This window comes from Psammomys obesus, unplaced genomic scaffold, assembly GCF_907164565.1.
Source record: "Psammomys obesus unplaced genomic scaffold, mPsaObe1.curated_primary_1811, whole genome shotgun sequence".
NCBI classification, from domain to species: domain Eukaryota; kingdom Metazoa; phylum Chordata; class Mammalia; order Rodentia; family Muridae; genus Psammomys; species Psammomys obesus.
The window spans coordinates 33,835,112-33,841,111 of NW_026592118.1; the positions used below are offsets into that span (position 1 = coordinate 33,835,112).

General features: G+C 41.2%; 1 pseudogene; it reads left to right on the forward strand.

The window, feature by feature from the left end:
* Positions 1-5,578, forward strand: part of LOC129681036 (protein SET-like) — a 47,069-nt pseudogene extending 41,491 nt beyond the window's left edge.
* Positions 5,579-6,000: the final 422 nt, after the last annotated feature.

A 6,000-nucleotide genomic window follows, 5' to 3' on the forward strand; every position in this document is an offset into this window, starting at 1 on the left:
TTCTTTTTTTTTCTTTTTTTTTATTTTATTTTTCTTTTTAGTTACATTTTGTTAACTCTGTGTCCCAGCTGTATCCCGCTCCCTCATTCCCTCCCCAACCCCACACTCCCTCCCTGGTCTCCTCCCTGCCCCTTTCCAAGTCTACTGATAGGGGAGGACCTCCTCCCCTTTCATCTGACCCTGTTTTATCAGGTATCTTCAGGGCTGGCTGCAAAGCTCTCCTCTGTGGCCTAACAGACTGCTCCTCCCCTGGGGTGGGGGTCAAACAGCCTGCCCTTGAGATCCTGTTAGAAATAGTCCGTGTTCCCCTTACTTTGGAAAACTACTTGGTTACTGAGCTACCACGGGCCACATCCGAGCAGAAGTTCTAGGTTATATCCATAGATGGTCCTTGGTTGAGTATCAGTCTCAGAAAAGACCCTGTGCCCAGATATATTTGGTCCTTGTAGAGCTCCTATCCTTTCCATATCATACTAACTTCCCTTCTTTCATATGATTCCCTGCACTCTGCCGAGGGTTTGGTTATGAGTCTTAGTGTCTGCTTTGAAACACTGCTAGGTAGAGTCTTTCAGATGCCTTTTGTGGGAGACTCCTGTCATAAGTTCAATGCACATCCCATTTGTCTTTCTAAATGAGGATTAATCACCTTCACCTGTGTCCACTTTCTTGATTATCTTCTTTAGGTGTGTAGATTTCATTATGTTTATCATATCTTGTAGGTCTATATAAGCGAGTATATACCAAGTTTGTCTTTCTCCTTCTGGGATACTTCACTCAGAATGATCTTTTCTAGATCCCACCACTTGCCTGCAAATTTCATGATTTCTTCCTTTTTGATTGCTGAGTAGTATTCCATTGTGTAAAAATACCACAATTTCTTTATCCATTCCTCCGTTGATGGACATCTGGGTTGTTTCCAAGTTCTGGCTATTACAAATAAAGCTGCTATGAACATGGTTGAACAAATGTCCTTGTTGTGTACTTGAGCAAATTTTGGGTATATCCCTAGGAGTGGTATAGCTGGGTCTTGAGGTAGCACTACTCCTAGTTGTCTGAGAAAGCGCCAGATTGACTTCATCTTACAGAACCAAGGATCACCAGCCCTGGAATGGTGCCATTCACCATGGGCTGGGCCCTCCCTCATTAATCACTAATTGAGAAAGTACCTTAGAGCTTGAGGTATTTCCTCAACTGAGGCTCTCTGATTGACTCTAGCTTGTGTGATGTTGACTTACAAAAACAGCCAGTACAACTGATCCCTTGTGAAATGACACACAAACATACAAACATATCACTATTAAGCCACAGCCCTTGACAGCCCACAGTCTTTACAAATTCAAACATATCAAAATTCAGTTCCTTTAAAATAGCCCATCTCTTTTAAAATACAAAGTGCTTAAAATTCAAATCTCTCAACTATGGGCTCCAGTAAAATGCTTTCTTGCTTAAGAGGAAGAACCAAATCACAGTCACAGTGAGACCAAAGCAAAACTAAACTCCAACTGTGTAAACAACACAACGTCCGATGTCTGAGATTCACTCTCAATCTTCTGGGCTCCTCCAAAGGACTTGGGTCACCTCTCCAGATATGCCCTCCACAGCACCCACAGCTTGTCTTCTAGGCTCTGGCTGACACCCTCCCAACTGCTGCACCTTTACCAAGGGTCTCCCCAGGCCTCTCACAGTGCCAAGCGTCAGCTGCTTTCCACGAACTCTTCATGCTTTTAAAATAAGTACCGACTCGGTGACTCTTACGCATGGCCAAGTTCAGCTGTCAACAAGAGGTGCAACCTTGACCTTCTCCCTTGACCTTCTCTGGAACACAGCTTCTCTGTGCCCCCAGAAAACACTTCCCAGAAGATTTCACCTCAGTGATGCTGGTCTCTTCTTTAAAGAAAAAAAAAATTATGATTTATTTATTTATTATGTATACAGTGTTCTGCCTACAAGTACACCTGCAGGTCAGAAGAGGGCATTAGATCATTAGATCACATTATAAATGGTTGTGAGCCACCATGTGGTTTCTGAGAATTGAAGTCAGGACCTCTGGAAGAACAGTCAGTGCTCTTAACCTCTGAGCCATCTTTCCAGCCCCATCCTGGTCTCTTCTGTCTTTTTTTTTTATTATTATTAATTACAGTTTATTCACTTTGTATCCCAGCTGTAGCCCCCTTCCTCATTCCCTCCCAATCCCACCTTCCCTCCCTCATCTCCTCCCATTCCCCTCTCCAAGTCCACTGATAGGAGAGGTCCTCCTCCCTTTCCATCTGACCCTAGCCTATCAGGTCTCATCAAGACTGGCTGCATTGTCTTCCTCTGTGGCCTGGCAAGGCTGCTCCCACTTCAGGGGGAGGTGATCAAAGAGTGAGCCACTGAGTTCATGTCAGAGACAGTCCCTGTTCTCCTTACTATGGTAGCCACTTGGATACTGGGCTGCCATGGGCTACATCTGAGCAGGAGTTCTAGGTTATCTCCATGAATGGTCCTTGGTTGGAGTATCAATCTCAGAAAAGACCCCTGTGCCCAGATTTTTGGTTCTGTTGCTCTTTTTGTGTAGTTTCTTTTTAACTTCTTGAGTTCTTTATTCTGGATCAGGACAGTTGGAAGAACAGATTGGTCTCTTCTTAATCACTGCTAATTTCTTAGCTCCAGCTGATTAGCATCAATTGTCCCACTAATGTAAAGGTTTCCCTTCAGTGATGCTGGTCTCTTGTGAATCATATCAGACTCTTCAGCTCCAGCTAACTAAAATGGCAAAAATCTCAATTCAAAATAGCAAACAGCACTGATATAGCCTTAAAATTTTCCCTCTGAAACTTCACAAGCCAAGCCTTCATCTTCTGCCCTGTTCTCAACATTCTCATTTTCCAGGCTCCTAAGGAACATACTACTGAGGTCTTGGCACTCAAATGCTTTTCTAGTCCAAACTTTCAAAGTCCTTCCATAATCTTCCCCAAAACATAGTCAGATCTGTCACAGCAATACCCTATTACATTGGTACCAATAATCTTAGTCAGGGTTTCTATTGCTGCAACAAAAACACCATGACTAAAGCAAGCTGGAAAGAAATGGTTTATTTGGCTTACATGTCCACATTGCTGTTCATCACCAAAGGAAATCAGGACAGGAAATCAAACAGGACAGAAACCTTGAGGCAGAAGCCATGGAGGGATGCTGCTTACTGACTTGTTCCCCTTGGCTTTCTCAGTCTACTTTCTTATAGAACCTAGAAACACCAGTCCAGGGATGGCACCATAAACCAGGCCCTCTCCCATTGATCACAACTGAGAAAATACTTTACAGTCTTACAGATCTCATGGACATATATCCTTAACTGAGACTCACTTCCCTCTGATGATTCTAGCGTATGTCAAGTTGACATGTAAAACCAGATAGTACGTGCTGTAAAATAGATCTAAAATTAAATGCCACCTTTTCAGGGGTGATTAATGGACAGCCTGGTCAAATTTAAAGCTTTCTGATGTGTAAAACTTTATAAATGGAACTATTCCATCAGCTGTAACCAAAATCTGTCTAAACAGATAGTGTGTAATTTCTATACAGGATTATGTTTAGAAAATACATCTCTGTATAAATCAGGAATCTTGTTCAAATTTTTTTAAAAAAATGTAAAGATCAAAAGAAAAAAAAAGACTTCAAGTGGGTTCCCTAGTAAGGGGAACAGGAACTGTCTCTGGCATGAACTTAATGATCACCTCCCCTTGAGGGGTGCAGTCCTGCCAGACTACAGAGGAGGACAATGCAGCCAGTCCTGATGAGATCTGAAAAGCTAGGGTCAGATAGAAGGGGAGGGGGTCCTCCCCTATCAGTGGATTAGGGGAGGGAGGATGGGATTGGGAGGAGACAAGGGAGGGGGCCACAGCCAGGATACAAAGTGAATAAATTGTAATAAATAATAATCAAAAAGAAAAAGAATAACTTACTAATGGTAAAATTTTTTTCCATTTGAACTTTTTTTTTAACTTTTATTAATTACAGTTTATTCACTTTGTATCCCCCCATAAACCCCTCCCTCCTCCCCTCCTGGTCCCACCCTCCCCCCCTTTCTGCATGCATGCCACTCCCCAAGTCCACTGATAGGGGAGGTCCTCCTCTCCTTCTTTCTGATCTTAGTCTATCAGTTCTCATCAGAAGTGGCTGCACTGTCAGGTAAAATTTTTAAGTGTAAAAATCAGTTATTTAGACCAATCAAAAATAGAAAAAAATTTAATATAATAGTTACTAGCAAATCTATATTATAATTTCCATTGTCATTTTTTAATAAAGTTTATATAACATTTTATTATGGAAAAATCTAGACATAAAAGATGAAAATAATATACAACTGTGCATGCACCACCCAGATAGACGTTTTTGCATATTTTTTTCTGATGAGTAATTTGTAATTACACTTTAGATGTTACATTTTGGCCTTCAACCCTTCAGTGTGACTCTCCTAACAAGAAGATTATCTTAAATGAGCACAACAACAACATCAAAATAGCAGTATTTTCCTAACATTGTATTTTACCCATATCCAAATGCCCTATTTTATCTAGAACTTAAAGCTTATTTTTGTTCAAAGCAGGATACATGCATCCATAAATATATAAAAATGAGCTGTTTTACATATATTTAGACATCACAGATTGATCTCAAAGAAGTAGTTTTACTTTATAGTTCAAATTTTTGATAGAAAAACTGAATACATTTCATCAATTATAGAGACTGGGTGATTCTTCTGCCCTAGTTTTTATCCTTTTATAATATTTTTCCTTCTATTGAAAATAGATTCTTTTCTCAGATAATATATTATGATTACTGTTTCCCATCCCAGTTACTCCTCTCCTCCCCTCCTATCCGGATACACCCCCTTTCTGTGTGTCATTAGTAAAAAACAGGCTTCTAAGAGATAATAACAAAAGATGATGAAATAAAATATAACAAGCTGAAACAAAAACTATCCCACTGAAGGTCGACAAAACAAACTAGCAGAGGAAAAGAGCCCAAGAGGAGGCACAAGAATCAGAGACCAGCCCATTTGCACACTCAGGAATTTCATAAAAACACTAAACAGGAAGCCATAATATGTACACAGAGGGTCTGGTGCGGACCTGTGCAGGCCCTGGGTGTGCTGCCTCCGTCTCTGTGAGGTCATATGAGCTTTGCTCATATTGATTTAGAGGGCCTTGTTTTTAGGTGTCCTCCAAGACCTCCGGCTAGATCAGCTTTTCACAAATTTAAAAAAAAAAAACCCGTATTTCGTGTTCATGACGTCCTCCCGAGCCCTTATTTGTCAATCATCTTTTCTGACGGTCCACCTGGCAAAGGGTCAGAAGATGCTATCATTCCTGTATAACTAGACAAGTGCGAAGTGATTTCCCCAAGGCACAAACCAATTGGTTCTCGGGGAATAAATGAACTGCATTTGTGTAGATCAACTAAATTGCATCCTCAGGGAAATATGTTGCATTGAAAGCAGTTTTCAAAATACCTAATAACTGCCTGTCAGCTTCACTTCCTTTTCCCTTCATTTTCGCTAACACTTTCCTATAGGAGCTTTGTCCGGCAGCAGTAATAGTTACTAGGCTATAAGTAGTGCTCAGGAGAGTCAGAGAAAGTTCTTTTTTTTTTTTGAGTCAGAAATTTTTTATTATCATTTATTACAATTTATTCAATTTGTATCCTGGCTGTGTCCCTCTCCCTCGTCTCCTCCCAATTTCACCCTCCTTCCCTCTTCTCCCCCTCTCTCCAAGTGGGTTCCCTAATAAGAGGAGCTGGTTAGGGTTAGGGTTAGGGTTAGGGTTAGGATTTTTGGCATGAACTCAGTGACTGGCTCTCTGATCAAGGGAGTAGCCTCGCCAGGCCACAGACGAAGACAATGCAACCAGTCCTGATGAGATCTGATAGACTAGGGTCAGATGGAAGGGAAGGAGGACCTCCCCTATCAGAGAAAATTCTTAAACGTCTGGCCTAAAGATTTTAGAACTCATGGCTTTG